This window comes from Lissotriton vulgaris, chromosome 3_2, assembly GCF_964263255.1.
Source record: "Lissotriton vulgaris chromosome 3_2, aLisVul1.2, whole genome shotgun sequence".
Taxonomy (NCBI): Eukaryota; Metazoa; Chordata; class Amphibia; order Caudata; family Salamandridae; genus Lissotriton; species Lissotriton vulgaris.
The window spans coordinates 226,112,390-226,133,797 of record NC_141690.1 but is presented as its reverse complement, the minus strand read 5'-3'; the positions used below and the strand labels follow the sequence as shown (position 1 = coordinate 226,133,797).

At 45.9% G+C, this 21,408-nt stretch overlaps 1 protein-coding gene across 2 annotated transcripts in view; it reads left to right on the top strand.

Annotated features, from left to right (window-relative positions):
- The window catches only part of IMMT (inner membrane mitochondrial protein), a 512,590-nt gene that overhangs the window by 378,238 nt on the left and 112,944 nt on the right, over nucleotides 1–21,408 (top strand). The gene's annotated exons all lie outside the window — the stretch shown is intronic.

Genomic DNA, 21,408 nt, shown 5'->3' with positions numbered 1-21,408 from the left:
ACGGTATTGTTGGTGTTGATATTCGGTAGTACAACTGTTAAAGTTGGGGCTGTCTTTCACTGATGCACTCTACCCAGCACAGAGTGCATTTTCCTCAGTGATCTGGGGCACATTCCACATCGAGTGCACACAGTTGAAGGTGTTCTAAAAGACAGACATGAAGCGTGTGCCCAGGCATAAGCTGGCTGGCATAACTTGGCTACAGATCTCCAAAAGCTCCAGGCATTAACACCCGATATGATCTTTCTGCTTATTTTCACAAATCCATTATACAAAAAGCATCAAATTCCTTAGGTTTCAACTTGGCAACAAACACTTCAAATTCAAAGTCCTGCCTTTCAACTGAAATCAGTACCTCATAATATCTCAAAGGGCATAACAGTTCTTACAGCACACCTCTGGAGACAAAAGATGTTGTCTGGGAAGGCCCCTGGAGGAGCAAAAGGCGCAAATCCGACAGGGGCAATGGGCGACTTCAACAGAGGCCATCAGCCTTCGAATGGATCTGGAGAGTGAGGTTGGGCAGCAAATACATGGACCAGGACCTGTAACTCACTGGCAAGAGACGTGGGAGTCTCCCGATCTCATTGCCACCTCCCCCCTTGGCTGCGACCCGGGCAGCATGACCGGACCACGAACAAAGAAAGACCGATCCCTCGGGGATATGTTTGGAAAGACAGGCAACCCAGTGTCGGAGGAGCACCCACGTCCCACAAACTGGATTCCAAGCTAGAGACCGACGAAGGAGATGGACCGATCACTAAAGCATATATGGAATCACTGTTCATCTCTCTACTCGCAGATATGCAGGCGATAAAGTCAAATTGCCTCAGACCTTCGAGAAGTGCGCCTTGATGTAGACAAAGTAGGAGAAAGGGTGGCCGAGCTGAAGGACCGGGTCAAGTCGAGTGGAGGAGGTAGCATGGCTCCAACAAGAAGTGTTAAGGTTAAAGGACCTGCAACTGGATCTCACAATGAGGACCTTGAGAATATGTCAAGAAGAAATAATATCAGGATAAGAGGAGTGCCATCCAAAGCAGAGGGCTCAAACCTGGGTGAGTACATCGCAGACCTCCTTCATCACGTTGCGGGCCTTCCGGAGACTTCTCCCTGCACCTAGATTGGGTTCACAGAATGGGCCCTGAGAGGTCAGGTAAAGGTTCCCCAGTTGACATCTGGGGAACACAATTTTCAGCTCAAGGAGGACATCCTCAGGAAGGCCAGAGACTCACATCCAGTTCACTTCAAAGGCCATTCGCCGACTTTTTTTCGGGACCTCTGTAGGATTACCTTGCATAGGCGCAGAGACTTCTGCCCCATCACGGAGCACCTTAGACTGGGCAAACACCTTATGCCTGTGAACACCCTTTTTGAATCAACTTCAAATATGTGAGGGCACTTCATCAGATAAAATCTCTCAGTGAGGCCTGCACTCTCCTACAGCTGGACCCCCCAGAGATCCCTGAAGAGCAACCCGTATCTTGTAAGCGTGAGCGGCCGACCTGGCAGAAGGTGATGGGCGGCCGTCGGGGGCCTGGGCCGGATTCTGGTGCCATTAACAAAGAGAGACAAGCAGTGTTGCAGGCTCTGTCGTCCGAATCCTCTACCCCGATGGCTTCACGATTCAGCAGCGCGTCTGCCCCCGGGGGATGGCGTGGGCCAGGTGAGGACCCAAATGAAGCGGTGGAGGAGCGGGGGACTTACATTTTGCACGATGACCCACCCTACACACACCTGAGAAACCCCTTCCACCAGGGACTAAACGTACTGCTCAGCAGCTCATAAGACCTATGCCCGAATCTACCACTTTCTAGTCTTGTACGCCCTGGTGGGATGCCTGGTCGATGCCACAATAGAGCTGCACTCTCTCTCTCTGATCACGCCCTGATCATGCTATTTCTGAACTTGGGTGCTGCCCAGCCCCGTCAGTCACGCTGGCGCCACCGAGATGCACTGTGGCACTCCGAATAGATAACAAAGGCCATCCTGGAAATCCTTAGAGATTATCTCCCCAATAATGAAGGGTAGGGCTTGCGCCCCTCCTCTTTATGGGAAACTTTAAAATTGGTTACACTGGGAGAGCTGGTAGGCATTTCAGCACAGAAAGGAGCATAGGAAGGCGATAGAGGTAGCTTAATTGGAATCCATACACAAATGCACCGGCGCTCCCCGGGGGCAGGCGAGACCTGGAGTGGAAACGGCTCATTCATCGTGGGCTGGTCCTTGATAGGGCCAAACACGCTGTACTTCACCTAAGTCACAAATTCTTTCTTAGTGGCAATCGCTCGGGCCTCAAGCTTGCCTATAAACTGAGATAAAGAGGTCTCTGGGTCAATTTCATCAGTGAAAAGCCCCATCTGGGACGTTAGTCCACACGGACTCCGAGATAGCGGAGGCTTTCAGTGGGTTCTATTCCAAACTCTACTCGGAGGGAGGCTCCCCCAGCCGCGACATAGCCGCTACTTCCAAGGAGTGCAGCTGCCCACGTTACTGTAGATGCGGCCGCCCACATTGATCGATGTATTCCAATAGATGAAGTGATTGCAGTGATTGCCCGCCTTAAAGTAGCTAAATACCCAGGCCCAGATGGCTTCACCCCTCTATTCTATAAGAAATTCTGTCAGATCCTCGCCCCCATACTGATGCCGCTTCTAGACACTGAGGTATTGCCTGACTCCTTTACAGAAGCCTCAATATCGGTTATCCGAAAGCCCACATAGATCCCCAGGACTGTGCGTCCTATTGGCCGATTTCTTTGCTCAACGTGGACACAAAGTTCTTCACTGGTATCTTGGCCGCCTGCATGAATCCGTACATGGCGGGCCTTATTAACAAGGACCAAGCCGGAATTATCCCTACGAGACAGTCCTGGGACAATACGAAGCGTCTATTCCATCTTACGGATCTCATAACCCGTTCTCAACGGGAGGCCCTCCTGCTGTCAGTTGACGTGGAGAAGGCCTTTTATAGGGTCCCTTGGCCATTTTGCTCGTTTGGTTTTGGGTACAGGCTTCTCAGCTGATAACGATGCATATTCAAAACGCTCAGAGCTTCGGTCAGGGTCAACCGATATTCCTCCGGGCTCTTTCCAATCTGTAGGGGGACCCATCAGGGTTGCCCTCTTTCCCCTCTACTCTTTGCTCTATATATGGAGCCAATGGCTCAGAGGGTTAGGGACAACCCAGGGATTTCCGGAATTCGCCTCGGGCGGACACACACGCTATCAGCTTGTACGCCGACGATGTGATCCTGTCCCTGACAAATCTCCTTAGTGGCACTAGTGAGCGAGTTCTCCTGCTTTAGCAAAGTTTTGGGGTTTAAGGTCAATTTAGAGAAATTGCAAATCCTAAATCTGTCCACCCCTCCTCCCTGCTGCCACGGAAGCAGCCCTGGTAAAACAATTCCCCTTCTCCTGGGCCAGACACCATATTCTGTACTTGGGAACTCTCCAGGTGCGTACACCAGCCAAAACACTAGCAGCCGATTACACACCACTCCTGGAACAGACTAACAAGACGCTGAGCATGTAGACACGCTCGGTCTCATGGGCAGGCCGGATTGCAGCAGTCAAGAGGACGATAATGCCAAGGATACTCTACATCTTTCAAATTTTTCCCCTAACTCCCTCCTTGACCATATTAAGTAGCCTCCAGCGATCTATAAACCGCTTTGTCTGGAGCAGGAAACAACTGCTTCTCAGCTTTTCGCTAATCGCGAAATCTGAAAGGGGGATGGGGGTCCCAGTGGTATTCCGGTACTTCCAAGCTTCTCAACTACAATTCATCCTGGAGTGGAATCGTCCACTCTCTGAGAAGCATTGGACGCTTATGGACCAAGCGATAGCGGGAAATAACGGTTGGTGGGGAATCTGGCTCCTGCGCAAGCACAGGGCATGGGGTCTCTATTCTTCACCGGTCACGGCGACCACTCTTAAGGTCTTGGACACAATGGTGATCCGACACAGGTTTACCACCTTCACCTCCCCAATGACTCCGCTGGTTGACAATACGGACTTCGCGCCAAGTTGTAAATCAGAACCTTTTCAGCGGTGGCGGGCAAAGGGATGTAAAAGGGTGGGCTCTCTCTTCGACCTAGAGGGTATTAGCCCTTTTGACCAATTTCAAGCGGACTATGCAATTCCCGCTTAGGACTGCTATATGTATCAGCAGGTGCACCTTTGGGCAACTTCTCCTAAGGTAAGCCCAGGGGACTTGCGACAGCCAACACATTTTGAGAAGTCGCTCATCACTAAAAGCAATGACAAACGCCTCATTTCAGAACTCTACTCATTCCTCTCCTCAGACATCTCACTCACGAAATCCAAGGGACAGCTAAGATGGGATGAGGAACTGTGCAGGCGCCTTACCAATAAGGAGTGGCAGGCTATTTTTTACAGAGCACCCCACACGGCTCATTATATCTATGGTACAGAAGCAGCTTATAAGGGTGTGCATACTGGTACCTAACCCCAGCACGGCTTAATCACTGGAACAAGTAACGTTCGGCCTCCTGCTGGCAGGGCTGTGGTCAGACTGGCTCCTTAGTACATCTTCTAGGCACTGCCCCAAGTTAGTAAGGTATTGGGATCTAATATTACACAATATAAATGACACCGTTGACACGGATATCGCACGCTTTCCTGCCTACACTCTGTTGGGTCTTACCAACCGCCTGACCTTTCCCTTGCGCTCCATTAGAGGGAGGCAGATAGCGATAGCGCTGCACGCCACGCGCCTAGAGTTACTGATCCACTGGGCCTCTGAGAAGGTACCTGACCATTCTGCTTAGCTCAGACCGCTTTGGGCGGTGTTCGGAATGGAACGATTGTCGCTGGTGGAAGACGGAAAAGTGGATGCTCTCCAGGAACTTTGGGCTCCTTTCATAACCATCCTTAGCAAGGAGTTCTGAGAAGTTACCTGCCCGAAGCTTTTACAATGTTTTGTGACTCACTGATACAGGCCAACCTCGTAAACTGCAAGAAGCTTAGATACAGGCCTAACTCAAGGTGTGGAGGGGAATGGGCGCTGGGGTGGGAGGTACTGTTCTCTTTTTTTCTTTTCTCTATTTTGCCTTCCTATATAGCTTGTTGCCAAGTTAGAATTCACCGAACAGATGTCATTCGCTAGCAGTAGCACAAGTTTAGTTTCTAGAAGATCAAGATTACAAAACTAAGCTCTTGTTGGGTAACCTGATGTAGCTTATGGCCTACGCTGGCTGCCTCCTGGTTGTTGGCATTTAGCTGTGTTAAGCTCTAAGACTAGAATTTTCAAGGCCGCCAAGTATGGCTGTAAGCTTTCAATGCTGTATTTTGTTATAAACCAATAAAAACTAGTTCTGTTCTTGTGTATGTAGGGTACCTGTGCTAGTGAGGGTCTTACAAATCGTAGTTCCCTGGTGAGGTGATCGAAGTGTATTCGGTTGTTGAGGTAGGTGGGGCCTGTGTTGCAATATCTTTGTATGTGTGAGTAGATTGAATTGAGTGCACTTGTGTATGGGAAGCCAGTGTGGGGCCTTGAGGTGAGGGGAGATGTGGTTGTGGTGAAGTAGATTGAGGACGAGTTTTGCTCCCGGAAGGTAGAGCCTGTTGAGGAGTTGTTTGGTGCATCCTGCATAGTGTGTGTTTTCGTAGTAGAATTTGCTGCTGATCCGGTATCCACTTGAAGATTTTTCGTTGCATTCTCATTCATGTGGAATTATCAATATAAACATTTAAATGTTTGTCACCGAAATTGTCAATAAAGCTATGTTCAAAATGACCATCAGCCTGTTAGAGTATTTCTATACACAATGCAGGTCACATAATGTAGCTATAGGATCAACTACTAGGGGCCCGCACTCCAGAACCCAAGAACAAAAGTTCCAGCTCAGGAATTGATTGAAAATAATGCCCAGTTCCTCTACTAGGCTCATGAATTCACTGACCCAGGAGACATGGTGTAAGTTTTTTATGAAATATTCCTGGGAGGTTGCTGCAAATAGGATTGTGCAAATCTGAGGAGGGGGAGTTCCACATTCTCAAAGCTGTGCCGGAGAAAGGGCTTGTGTGTAACGAGCGCCTGCCTCCGGAAATGGTGAAATTTCATTCAAGGTATTTGGGAGTACGTGTGTGTAAAGCCTCACGAGTTAGACAAGGTATATTGAGCATGTTATTTGCTTCAGTAAGGAGCCACTTGAGAGGTTTTTATTCTCGCCAGAGACTGGCCTAGAAATACCACCAGTGTGATTGATGTGCAGATCTGGCCTTTATAGAGAGCAAAGTTGGACATCAATAGTGCTGGACAGAAAGAAATCTGTGATCCATTTCATACAGTTAGGCCTGTTAGCGCCAGTTAATTCCAAAAAACTGGCTAGTTACATCGTTATTTCTGAGTATAGCAACACATGTCAAATAACTTCCTCGATTATAAAGTGTTCTCTTGCAACTCACTGTACAGTGATATCACATTCACAGCCACTTTTAAAAAATGTGATGTATTATAGTACTGTTATGTTCTATAGTGGTTCCTGCAATTCTTTACGTATATCTAACCTGACATGGCTGTTAAGCAACATGTTGACAATATGAAAGAAATGCACAATCAACACATAACTAATGCAAGCTTTTACATCCTCCAAGGCTATACTAGTGGCATTTATTTCTATTTTAGATAAAGTTCCGTTTTCAGGTTTCTCCTGCACAGCAATTGCTCTGTGCTTGACCTTAAAAGGGGTTTAGAACCCACCCAATACTTACCTAATCTTAACACTCGTCGATTCCCACGTCACTGTATTTTACATGCTTCTGATTGGCCAGCATGTCATCTGCTTTCACTTCCTGCTCTGCTCTGCCGTCCATGCTGTGGTGTGGAGCCTGGGCCAAGTACATCTTGCTACTCCTGACGGTCCTTTTTTCTTTCATTTCTGAACAAGCATGCAATACAACTGGATCTACAGGCCGTCTTCTCTCCTCCCAGCTTCCGGGCATTATTACATTTTTAGGTCTCGCCTAGGCAGCGCGCATGCGCTACCCTAGGAGAGGGCCTTTAGCAATTGATCTTCACTTTTCAAGCACTCGCACTCGTGCTTGTGGCGGCATCCACCTTGCGTCACCGAGCAGCGGTGTGCTGTTTGTAATTAACGTGGCTGCGCCACTGCTCGCTCCCGCAAGGTGAATGCCGCCAATAGTGCGAGTGCTTGAAAAGTGAAAGCAGTGGTCTTCCCTCACTTCCCTTGAGATGTAGCCTTGTACCTAATTTGTTGACATTTAGATTACTAAATGTTGTAACACCAGATTCCGCACGCGATCATCATGCGTGATTAATCAATTAATCGCACGTGATCATCATGCGTGATTAATCAATTAATCTCCCCATGGTCCCCCTGTTTACTAAAAACGGGGTGCTAAGGAACATTCACATGCGCTATAAGAAGGGACCAACCCGTTAAATCTGTTTCGGGTTCTATCTACTCGCCGTTTTTCGTTTCTAATATTCGGACTCATTCTGTTCTCCCTTCGAGATCCTCCTCTCCTTCCGCATTCTGCTGGCACCCTCCTACCCAATATTTGTCCACCATCACCACGTCGTCCACCACAACCACGTCGTCCACCACAACCACGTCGTCCACCACAACCACGTCGTCCACCACAACCACGTCGTCCACCACAACCACGTCGTCCACCACAACCACGTCGTCCACCACAGCCACGTCGTCCACCACCACCACGCCGTCCACCACCACCACGCCGTCCACCACAACCACGTCGTCCACCACAACCACGTCGTCCACCACAACCACGTCGTCCACCACAACCACGTCGTCCACCACAACCACGTCGTCCACCACCACGCCGTCCACCACCACCACGCCGTCCACCACCACCACGCCGTCCACCACCACCACGCCGTCCACCACCACCACGTCGTCCACCACGTCCACCACCACCACGTCCACCACCATGTCCACCACCGCAACATCACCACCCCATCCACCACATCCACCACCACCATATCCACCACCACCATATCCACCACTACGTCTTCCACCACTACGTCTTCCACCACTACGTCTTCCACCACTACGTCTTCCACCACTACGTCTTCCACCACTACGTCTTCCACCACTACGTCTTCCAACACTACGTCTTCCAACACTACGTCTTCCAACACTACGTCTTCCAACACTACGTCTTCCACTACTACTACGTCTTCCACCACCGCTACGTCTTCCACCACCGCTACGTCTTCCACCACTACTACGTCTTCCACCACCACTACGTCTTCCACCACCACTACGTCTTCCACCACCACTACGTCTTCCACCACCACTACGTCTTCCACCACCACTACGTCTTCCACCACCACTACGTCTTCCACCACCACTACGTCTTCCACCACCACTACGTCTTCCACCACCACTACGTCTTCCACCACCACTACGTCTTCCACCACCACTACGTCTTCCACCACCACTACGTCTTCCACCACCACTACGTCTTCCACCACTGTCTTCCACCACTACGTCCACCACCACTACGTCTTCCACCACTACGTCTTCCACCACCATGTCCACCACCACCACCTCATCCACCACCACATCCACCACCATGTCCACCATCACTACGTCTTCCACCACCATGTCCACCACCACTACGTCTTCCACCACCATGTCCACCACCAATACGTCTTCCACCACCATGTCCACCACCACCATGTCCACCACCACCATGTCCACCGCCACCATGTCCACAACCTTGTCCACCACCTCGTCCATCCTCGCCACGTCCACCACCATCGCCACATCGTCCACCATCGCCACGTTCACCACCATCGCCACATCGTCCACCATCGCCACGTTCACCACCATCGCCACGTTCACCACCATCGCCACGTCCACCACGCAGCCGCCACATCCACAGTCACGACCACGTTCACCACCTCCACCTCCACCACCACGTTCACCACCTCCACCACCACGTTCACCACCTCCACCACCACGTTCACCACCTCCACCATCACGTTCACCACCTCCACCATCACGTTCACCACCTCCACCACCACCACGTCCACCACCTCCACGTCCACCTCCACCTCCACGTCCACCACCACCACCACGTCCACCACCAAAACAAAAACCTCCACGCCCACCACCACCACGTCCACCTCCACCACCCCCACATCCACCACCAAAACCAAAACCTCCACCACTACCACGTCCATCACGACCACGTCCACCACCATCGCCGGGTCCACCACCATCGCCAAGTTCACCACGCAGCCGCCACGTCCACCTCCACCACCACGTTCACCACCTCCACCACCACGTTCACCACCTCCACCACCACGTCCACCGCCTCCACCTCCACCACCACCACGTCCACCACCAAAACAAAAACCTCCACGTCCATCACCACCACCACCACCTCCACCACCACCACATCCACCACCAAAACAAAAACCACCACGTCCACCTCCACCACGTCCACCTCCACCACGTCCACCTCCACCACGTCCACCTCCACCACGTCCACCTCCACCACGTCCACCTCCACCATCACATCCACCACCACATCCACCCTCGCCACATCCTCCATCACCACATCCACCACCACATCCACCATCACATCCACCCCCACATCCACCCTCGCCACATCCTCCATCACCACATCCTCCATCACCACATCCTCCATCACCACATCCTCCATCACCACATCCTCCATCACCACATCCTCCATCACCACATCCTCCATCACCACCACGCCCGCCACCACCACGCCCGCCACCACCACGCCCGCCGCCACCACCACGCCCGCCGCCACCACCACGCCCGCCGCCACCACCACGCCCGCCGCCACCACCACGCCCGCCGCCACCACCACGCCCGCCGCCACCACCACGCCCGCCACCACCACCACGCCCGCCACCACCACCACATCAGCCACCACCACCACGCCCGCCACCACCACCACATCAGCCACCACCACCACATCAGCCACCACCACCACATCAGCCACCATCACCACATCAGCCACCATCACCCCCACCCCCTCCCCCTGCGACAGGTAAAGTGTCACTGGAAGGCAGGGGTAATAAGTGTCAACTCCGCCTGTACATGGGACATTTACGGAAGAATTGGGTGCGAGAAGACTGGAATAGGGGCTAGAAGTATTACACCAGATCCAAGATACATTTAGAAGAGGTGCAATGTCACAGGGGCTCCTGTAAAAGCACTCGCAGCATCTCTACCTCACAGTGGCATACCTGCACGAGCCACTCACTCAAAACAAGCATTGGCATAGACAATAGGTCTCGCCTTTGGGACCTTATAAGTGTTTAGCCATGCAACACTTGATGTTGTTGCACCAAGGATATTGTGCTGGATAACTAAACGCTTATAAGGTCCCAAAGGCGAGACCTATTGGCTATGCCAGTGCTTGTTGCTATATTGTAAACACTTTATGGTGGCATTTTTATGCAGATACAGTGTAGAGAGAAAGAACCCCAAAAACACACTCACACTTCCCCACCATTCTTGCTGGGCTTGCCGTACCTGCACTCTCCCACTTGTTGTTTTTCAGTCATTATTTGACCAACCCCTTCTCGGCCTCTGTTGACTTGCTGCCCCCTCCCCTGTTGTATATTATCCTGTCTGTGCATGGCAGTTTTTTGCTCCCCTGACCTGTTGGCCATACAAACTAGCCCACTCCTCCTGGTATTGCTTGCCTCTTCCCACCACTCTCACACTCCCACATGTAGCCAATCAATATCCTGCTAAAAAACCTACATACATCAATTAATAAATCATATAATTAAACATCCAATATTTATCCCTAGAAAACCTAAATAATATATCCCTCAGTGAAAACAACATCTACAACACTCTGCTTACAATCAAACCGTCCAATCACTTCAATGACCCTCTACCACCTCCCATTTTAAAAGAAATTATGACTGCCATCCCCCCATTTGGGCAAAGATTGTTAACGCTTCTCTATTGCAAGGCATGATACCTGGCTGCCTAAAAGCAGAGCAACATCACTCAGGCTTTCGGAGAGGCCACAGCACAGAATCTGCACTCTATCACATCCTGGATGATGTTTTATACTTGCTAGACCACGGGTCTCCAACCAGTTGATTGCGTGCTACTGGTAGCTCGCAGACGCCCTGTCAGTAGCACGCGGCCTGACATCCACTTTAGTACCCTATTGTTTTCATTTTATTTTTTTAGGTCTTTTGCTGGTGCTCGTCTGCCGGTGTAGGAACCAGCTGCTTTTTGAGCCTATCTGGGGCGGGGCAAAGTGGATGACGTTGGCCAGCATGGGCAGTGTTGGCTGCCCATAGAGAATCACTATGCCCGCCTTTTGCTGTGTGCATTCGTGCTATGATCTTTGCGGCCGGAGCGGTAGCCTTGAAGGCATGGTTGGGTCTACATGCTGCATCGCAGGAGATGCAGTGCCAGCCACCTTAAGCACAACCAGACAGGCATCAGGTTAGTGGTGAAGAGTAACTTTATTAATTTTTAAAAGGTGCCTGTGTGTGGTGTTATTTGAGGGATCTAAAACATGAACAGTACTTCAAATAAGCAATACATCAATCTGAAACACTGCTTTATTTTAATCATTACATTAAAACAGCGTTTCACAGGCATCTTTTATTTTGAAATAAATAGTGTTCCTTGTAAGTTGTTCCTGGCCACAAAACGGAACGAGAACATAACTTTACATGTCTTTTCATTACATTTTAATGAAATAATGGGAGAAATTTAATGTAAAATTAAGTTCCTGGCTCCAGTTTGAGCCCAGGGAGAACTTCCTTTTTGCTGTTTAAAAACAAAATGTGTGTTAAAAGATGCTTTTAATTTCAGGATATCATGTGAGAAATGTATAATAAAGTGTTGATTTTAAGCACAATCAAGATGACTTAACAACTCACTTTAAATGTATCCAATTTTAAAAAAGTACCTCACCCTTGCAATGGCCATATGTTTCTGTTGTAAACCAGGCCAATACATTAACAAGGAGAGCTGAGCTTGGGCCAAGCTATGGTCTGTGGCCCCATACTTGTGTGAGCAAAGACTTTAGAGGCACAAAAGTCATACAAAAATATGATGGACTGTTTTAAATAAATCACAATGTCAATGCAGCAGAATGCTGGAAAGATTGAGGTGATGGTAGTTGTCAGGCAGCCCTCTTTATGGTCACATTTGTGGTGACCGGAGGAGTTGGGACCTACTCCGACACCCCTAAGGACAAGGTCAAGAATCTGGTTCGATGACACCCTCTCCTGTGGCTGGAGCCAGCTTTGGCATTCTTAAAATGCTGCAAAAAATCCTGGACTTACTCCCACTAGATGCCAAACGAACGATTGTACAGGCCCTTGTTACGTCCCGCCTAGATTATTGTAACATCCTTTACTTAGGGGTGACCACAAGAAATCTGAACAACTTGCAGACGGTTCAGAATGCTGCAGCTCGGCTAATTCTGAATGTCCCTAGGCGGGCCTCGGTGGGGGAGGCCTTGAGGGAATTACATTGGCTCCCTATACAGACTAGAGTCACCTTTAAGGCCTTGTGTTTTGGCCACAGGATCCTCAACCTTAAAGGGCCAGGTTTTCTGCACCCCATTCTTAGCGCATTTAGACCTGCTCATAACCTGAGGTCTTTGGGCACGGCAAAGATGATTGTGCCTAAGGTGCGGAATGTACGGGCTGTAGGAAACTCCTTTGGCTTCCTTGCGGCTAAAGCCTGGAATGACCTACCTGTTGATTTAAGGATGTGTGTGATAGGGAGGGAGTTACCCTTTTTTTATCAGGAAAAAAGGATTGGGTCAACAATCATAAAAAGCAAAAACTCCTTTTCCTGAACTTTATAACCAATTTCTATTACTTTGTCCCCTAAAGAAACATTCCATAGGTAGGAGAAGGGATCTCGTCTATGCGCAGGTTACCAAATTTAGAAACTTTTTGAGTGTCAGACAAGGATTAACATGAATGTATTTACAAACACAAATTTTAAAAAGTTCTCATACATTTATTAAAAATATTTTAAAAAAACAATACATTGTCTCATTTACATTATACATCTTGTTGTACACACATCAATTACAGATATTATTTGACTTAGTTTAAAAACTTGAGTATCTAAACTTTGCTAATCAACATAGTTCAAAAAATCTCACTCGTGTTTTTTTCTTTTTTTATATAAAAACAGAGAACAAACAAACTGTTGACGCGGTGTTTCGGTGCCAAAGACAATCTTGCACCTTCTTCAGGACTTGTTCATTACAATGATATCCAGATTTCTATTTCCTTCCTGGTACACCAATCTCAGTCTTAGGAGCGAGTAGTCTCCAGTTGTATAGGCAGAAGATGTTTGTTGTTTACTCTTCTGTATACTTTGACGTTTGATTCATTATGTTTCATTCAAGTTGATTAATAGAAACTATTTTCAATCCGATCTTTCCTTATGTTGTCATGGGAAGTTTGGGGGGGACGTCTCACAGAAAAATCCATGAAGAGGGAGCACGCCATGCAGATCAGCTACCACAAACAATTGGCAGTAGATTGATAATACTCCAAAACAGTGGTCCCTGATTTCATATTTAACAAAAGAAAAAGAGGATATCAACTCATCAGCAGACCATTACTTAACAAAGAAGACAAGAACGATTAAAGAGCAGCCAGTGGTAGCTCCCAGAGGCGTCCCCCCCCAAACTTCCCATGACAACATAAGGAAAGATCGGATTGAAAATAGTTTCTATTATTCAACTTTGAATGAAACATAATGAATAAAACGTCAAAGTATACAGAAGAGTAAACAACGAACCTCTTCTGCCTATACAACTAGAGACTACTTGCTCCTAAGACTGAGAAAGGTGTGCCAGGAAGGAAATAGAAATCTGGATATCATTGTTATGAACAAGTCCTGAAGAAGGTGCAAGATTGTCTTTGGCACCGAAACGCCGCGTCGACAGTTTTTGTTCTCTGTTTTTATATAAAAAAAAGAAAAAAACACTAGAGTGAGATTTTTTGAACTATGCTGATTAGCAAAGTTTAGATACTCAAGTTTTTAAACTAAGTCAAATAATATCTGTAATTGATGTGTGTACAACAAGATGTATAATGTAAATGAGACAATGTATTGTTGCTGTTTTTTTAAATATTTTTAATAAATGTATGAACTTTTTAAAATTTATGTTTGTAAATACATTCATGTTAATCCTTGTCTGACACTCAAAAAGTTTGTAAATTTGGTAACCTGCGCATAGACTAGATCCCTTCTCCTACCTATGGAATGTCTCTTTAGGGGACAAAGTAATAGAAATTGGTTATAAAGTTCAGGAAAAGTAGTTTTTGCTTTTTATGATTTAAGGATGTGCCCATCAGAGATTCTGTTCCGAAAAAAACTAAAAACATGGCTCTTCCACCACCCCCCAGGGGGCCGAAAGTAGGCCTTTTTACTTGTTCTTCTGGGGCTGTAGGCTAGAGGGAGGTCCAGGCCAGCTGCTCTTGGTGTTGATGGTGTACTAGCGCGGGGATTCTCCGTTGGAGTAACCAGGCGCTCTATAACAATAATAATAATTTCTACTACATGCATAAGCATTTTGTATGAAGAGCATATTATAGTACTACATTAAGAGGCTTTTTTAGAAGTAATAGCTTTTGAACATGAAACAATCATAGACTCCCACCATCCCTGATGACAATTCTAGATTAATGAACTAAGTGGCAAGTCATGTGGACCGTACGCGTGGAATAGGTTATAATTACATGGAACAAATGTATAGTCTTTTAGGAGACAATTTGTACAGTACACACCCTGAACTCCAGCATTTCAAGGTTCTGTCATGTGATAATGTAGGAAAAGAAGGCATGACGTAATAAAATAATTGTATTGAATCATTTGTATATAGTGCTTACTACCCTGCAAGCCAATCCATGTAGGGTCAGTGGTTGGAAAGGTGTTGTCTTTATTTTGTGAGCCTATGTGGGAAGTGTTCTATGTTGTGCATGATGACCACGAGGTTCGATTACCGAGTTATGGAACGTAGTTGTGTAGTGGATGAAAATGTGTGAGAGATGTGCAGTTAATGGATTTTAGTATGCTTGCTGCTTTGTATAGCACTGCATGTCCATATAATTTCTTATGATTGTAGTCTTCATAGCTGTTATGGTAGACATCAGGAGTACGCAGTTTGTTGAAGAGGGAACTCCGGACTAATACCAGGCTCTCTGGTTTCATATTGTGCATTGCAGACACTAAATGGGTATCTGTTTATCCATCATCAATGAATCTGGGCATGAAGAGACTTCGAGAATAATGCACAAGTTGCTTGGCCTTTAGTAGCTTGCGATGCTTTTCACAGATCAGAAGTAGCTCTCACTGCAGAAAAGGTTGGAGACCTCTGTGCTAGACCAAAATTAATCCTGCCTGCAGATTCTCCTCGACCTATCTTCTGCTTTTGACACTGTTAAACCACAACAAATTACTATCCACGCTAGAACAAAGGATGGGTCTATCAGGTGTGGTTTTGCAATGGTTCACTTCCTTCCTACACAACAGATCTCAGAGTCAAAAGTGAATTAATCTCTATCTCAGCCATGTACACTCTCTATGTTGCTTCCACAAGGGTTCGCCCTTTCACCCATACTCTTCAATTAATTCCTGTAAACAATAGCTAAGGCCCTGAACACCACGAAATTTCATTTTCATATGTATGCGGATAATACCCAACTTTATTTGAAAGTTTCCTCCCCAGAAGACCTCATTTCACTCCACTCCATCCTGATTAACACTCAAAACTGCTCACTGAAAACGACCTTATGCTTGACACCTCCACCAGAGAATTCCTTCTCATTGCTCCCCTAACCACGCCCCCAAGATTGACCTCTGGATTCATCATCTGTCAGATTTCAACTGCTCTCCCCACATTATTGAGTCTGCTAAATCTCTAGGAATCACTGTAGACAGGCATCTGAACATGCAGAATCATATCAGCAATGCAACCAAGGGTGCTAGATACCAGATGAGATTACTAAGGTAATCTTAAACCATTCCTTCCACAGGAAGACTTCAGATGGGCGGTGCACGCTCTAGTATTATTTCAAAAAAGGAGAGGAACCCTTGGAAACCCAAAGGACTGGGGTTAAAACAAAGATTTAAAAATAGCGTCCTCTGGGATTATTTTTTGTTCATACCTAATCTCATACAACCAAACCCGACTGCATACACACCACAACCACTCCTAAAGGTCGCCAAATTGGTGGCTACAGTGTAGTGGCACAAAAACTCGTTATTCATAAAATAATTATTGCAATTTACTAAAACAGTTTTTTTTTTTTTTTTAAAGCAGAAAATGTTTGCTCCGTTAAACATCTATATCCAAAGGATCATCTTGGATATTGTATTACAGTATTAAAAACAATTGGTCAAAGAAAGCAGCAGCAATTCAAAACAATTTTTTTCCCAAAACACAAGAGTTAAAACAGTTATCTTTGTCATAAATCGCCACAACCCAGAATTCTATACAAACGCCGTAACGTAGACCATCAACATCTAGGGCGAAGTCCGTACAGCTGGATTTGTGGCAACAAAAAGGGCGTTGACGTGTTTCGAAGGCTTTATCTCATTCCACCTTCTTTATCAAGACAGTAATGTTATCAACTCCCGTTCATTGAGAATCTATAAATGTAAATGTGTATATATATATATATATATATATATATATATATATATATATATATATATATATATATATATCCATTCACAAGAAAAATAATCCGGCACTCCGCTTGGTAGATGAGATTGATTTATTTATTTAGCACACTGTGATCGCCTACGCGTTTCGAACAGCATGTTCCTTCTCACGGCAGCGTCATACAGTTGTCCTACTTCACTTTCCTTATTTATACATATTGGACATGGTGATGCATTTTGGGATATGTGGTTTGTGTAGTCAAATTATACTTTTTTACATTCGTTATTTGTATTGCATCAATTATTTACATTTCTTTTCTCACTCGCAATTAATTTTCGTTACTGCCATTCTCTACATTCGTGTTATGACATTTAGCGATTGCAAGCTGACATGAGAAATTGTGAACTACAGGATAGATTTGGGCAAAAATCTGAACTTATGGAGAGTGGGAGGTCTGATAACGGAGGAAGAAAGAAAGTTTCTTATGGTAGAATATCCAATCACTCCTACCATATATTTCCTCCCTAAAGTGCACAAGACACTCAACAAACCCCCTGGAAGACCAATTATATCCAGTTGTGGCAGCCTGTATGAACACACTTCTATATATGTCGACCACTTTTTGTCCCCAATAGTACCAACTTTGAATACATATATCAAAGACACTGGGGATTTCTTACGCATATTGAATAAATCCTCGTTGCTGAGAACAGGAACCCCGAGAGTGCTGTATTTTTTTCAAACCCGGCTGGGATCACTTTGGATCATAGGAAATTCCGAACATTCTATTAGGAATAACTTTGGCGCCGATTGAGGGATCTGCCTGTAATTTTCCTTAAAATGGTCTCGCTCCGCTCCTTCCCTGAAAGTTTCAGGGGGATTCGTGAAGTGGGGGCTTAGAAAAAAGGGGGGGGGGGTCCCAAAACGTGTTTTCTCCATGTTAATTTCCATCGGACGGTCTGACAAGTCTACAGCCCGAACCGCTTAACGGAATTACGCAAAATTGTAGGGACTGGTACGCAGATGTGCCTTTGCTATGTTTGGTGAAAATTGCTACAGTGTTTTTTTTAAAAATTAACTGCAAAAACACATATACTCCCTGGAGTGAAAGTTGCGCGATAGAAATGTTTCTTACATTACATTACATTACATATATATCTATAGGCGATCTACGGTGCGCGTACCGAGGAGCGCACCCGGCGCGCTACGGGAGAGCGCGAGCGGAAAGCTGATTGGCTGTCGGGTGTCTGTCAACATTCTAAACAGTCCGGAGAGTCCGCCATCTCGTGTCTCGGGAGAATCTAGACACAAGAGGTGAAAAAAGAAAGGGGGATTTAATTAATAGGGGGAAGAGTAGACACCCCCTGACCGCCTAGGTTTTCTGAGGGGGGGTCTAGAAGGACCTTGAAGGGCAAAACTTTTTTTTTTTTTTTTTCGTGGGGTAAGCGCCGGCGGCGCTCCCCGGTACGCGCACCGGGAGTGCACCACTGGGAAAAACTGTGTAAAAAAAAAGAGGAAAAAAAAATGTTGAGTGTTTAGAGGAAAGTGATGCATTGCTGGAGTGTGTCATAAAAATTATGCAACTCCAGTAATGCATCCTTTCACATGGGGCCAGTCCCATGTGAAAGGGCCTGCGTCAGTCTTACAGCTGCTGTTCAGGAGGCGCAAGATTTGGACGGAACAGCGTTATAAAAGTGACGCAGTGATATCTCTTAGATTTCACTGCGTCACCACTCAACAAGGTGCATTTTTTACATCACTGGTGTGTCACAAAAAGTGACACACTGGTGGCGTAAAAGTGACGCATGGCCTCATAAATGAGGCCTTCAGTCTTCTACTCAGGGCCTGCATCAGTCTTACGCCTGCTGTGATACAGGCGCAAGATTTGGACGCAACAGCGTCATAAAAGTGACGCAGTGATATCTCTTAGATTTCACTGCGTCACCTCTACGACCCTTTCTTGCGTCAATACACCCCTTTTGTATACATTACACCTGACGTAGGTATAATGTGGCGCAGGGGTTTACAAAGTGACGCATCTACCTAGATGCGTCACTTTGTAAATATGACTCAATAAGGTGCATTTTTTTACAGCACTGGTGCGTCACAAAAAGTGACGTACCGGTGGCGTAAAAGTGACGCATGGCCTCATAAATGAGGCCTTCAGTCTTCTACTCATGCGTCATATTAAATATATGACGCATTAGTCCTCAACGACCAGCCAAGGTCTGCCTCACTCCCCCTGCTTACAAAACTCCATTGGTTGCCAATTAGACTGAGTGTAAAATTTAAAATCTGTTGCACAATTCATAGATGTCTGTTTGGCAATGGACCCAAATATCTAAAAGATATATTCAAACCCTACATACCCAGTCGAACTCTGCGATCCAGTAGCCAGCAACAACTCCAGGTTCCTAGGATAAAAATAGCTAGGCAGGGAGGGCGAGCCCTGTCCTACAAAGGCCCCATCCTTTGGAACTCGTTGCCCTTTGTTCTCAAAAATACAACCAACTTTCAATCCTTTAAGAAATCCCTGAAAACGTTTTTATTTGTCGCCTGTTAGGTCTGTTCCCCCTCATCTCACTGTCCTAATACTAGCTTCTGGCTCTTTTTGGTAGTAAGTAAGCGCGGAGATACCCTTTCGAGGATTGACTTCCAGCGCTATATAAGAATATAAATAAATAAATAAGTCGCAAGTACTTACAGATATGTCAGTATTTCAGACGTATCTGTAAGCGCAAAAGTGATGCATTTGCTGGAGTGTGTCACAAAAATGATGCAACTCCAGTAATGCATCCTTTCACATGGGGCCAGTCCCATGTGAAAGGGCCTGCGTCAGTCTTACAGCTGCTGTTAAGCAGGCGCAAGATTTGGAAGTAACAGCGTTATAAAAGTGACGCAGTGATATCTCTTAGATTTCACTGCGTCACCTCTACGACCCTTTCTTATGTCAATACACCCCTTTTGTACACATTACACCTGACGTAGGTATAATGTGGCGCAGGGGTTTACAAAGTGACGTATCTATCTAGATGCATCACTTTGTAAATATGACTCAATAAGGTGCTTTTTTTACAGCACTGGTGCGTCACAAAAAGTGACGTACCAGTGGCGTAAAAGTGATGCATGGCCTCATAAATGAGGCCTTCAGTCTTTTACTCTTATTTTTTCTTTCACTTTCTCTGTTTCGTCACTGCCTTACTTACCTGGTCTCACACTTATTTGTCTTTATCCAGTCTGTATCTCCACTCTTTCCAAAACATCACTGCTATTTTCTTACCCTTCCACACCCCCGTTCCTTTACTACATTTTCTTCGTATATCCACATTTCCCATGTTCACTCTCCTTCCCCACACTCACCTTCTTTCACTCCCCTTACTTCACTTCCCTTCTCCTCTCGTCCCTTTCTGTGCTTTCTTACTCATTTTCCTCTCCTTTATCAATGCACTCCGCTTCACTTACTCTTTTTCATTTTTTTAAGAACATAGCGCTTTGATGAGAATTGGGAGTTAGTTCTGAAAAGAACTTTTTTTTTTCTTTTTTCAGAACAGGAACAAAAACAGGGAATGGGAAACTGCTCAACAGGAGCAAAAACAAAAAAAAAACAAATATAGGGCTGGGAACGGCAGCGATGGTTCTCCAATGCTCGAACCATGAGCAGAACACTTTGTTCTCCATAGCAAAGTAGCTGATCACAGTCTCTGCATTTAAGGACTCTTTTGTTAAAAGCAGGCTGAATATTCGGAACTAGCTCTTGCGATCGAGAGCAAAAAGGCAGGTCTTGCAGTCACAAAAGTGAAAGAAGGGAAGGAAATGGGTGGGGATTTCATTCTTTGTAAAAAAAACTGTTAGCAACCAATGAAAAGTTATTTTAAGGTCACATGACTTGACGCGCTTACGCTGCGCGCACCGGAGCGCTTCCGGGGGCGCTTGCGCGAACGTAGGCGCTTCCGGGGTCGCTTACGCGGCGCGAACGTAGGCGCTTCCGGGGGTGCTTACGCGGCGTGCAAGAGTGACGTTTTGATAGCTTTACGGAAATGAAAATTCATTTTCATTTCGTAAATTATAAATATTGCTTTTATAAGTATGGTACTAAATGTCTTGCGTTATTTACTTTTCATAATTTTTTTTTAAACTAACGCAGAAATAGCGCTCTCGGTGCGCTCTCGGAAGAGCTTACCAGTGCGCGCACCCTGAGCGCCCCAGGAAAAAATGATGGAAAAAAAAAAACATTGGAAAAATATTATTATAAAAACAAAATTATTAATAATTAGTACTTACACAAAACAGCAAATAAAATAATCGTATGTTACAAACTTGATATAGAAAGGAATTAGCTTTTAAAAAACCTTTGAAATTCACTGAAAAAACGATAGGTTTCACAAATGTTATAGTTAGGAATTAGCTTTTAAAAAACCTTTTAAATTCACTTAAACCATAGGTTTCACAGTCGTTATAGTCAGGAATCAGCATTTAAAAAAACATTGAAATTCACTAAAAAAACATAGATTTCACACCAGTTATAGTTAGCTGAACAGTTTACTCATACAAAACCATTGAAATTACCACGTTATAGTTAGTTGGACTCACTATAACTCGCGCGCCCGCAATCCACTGCTGATGATGTCACATATTACATCATTCATGACATGGTCAGTGACATCACTGATGACATCTCAAATGACATCACTGATGACATTAACCAGTGAATGTGTGTTCCTGTAAAGTTAAAATGT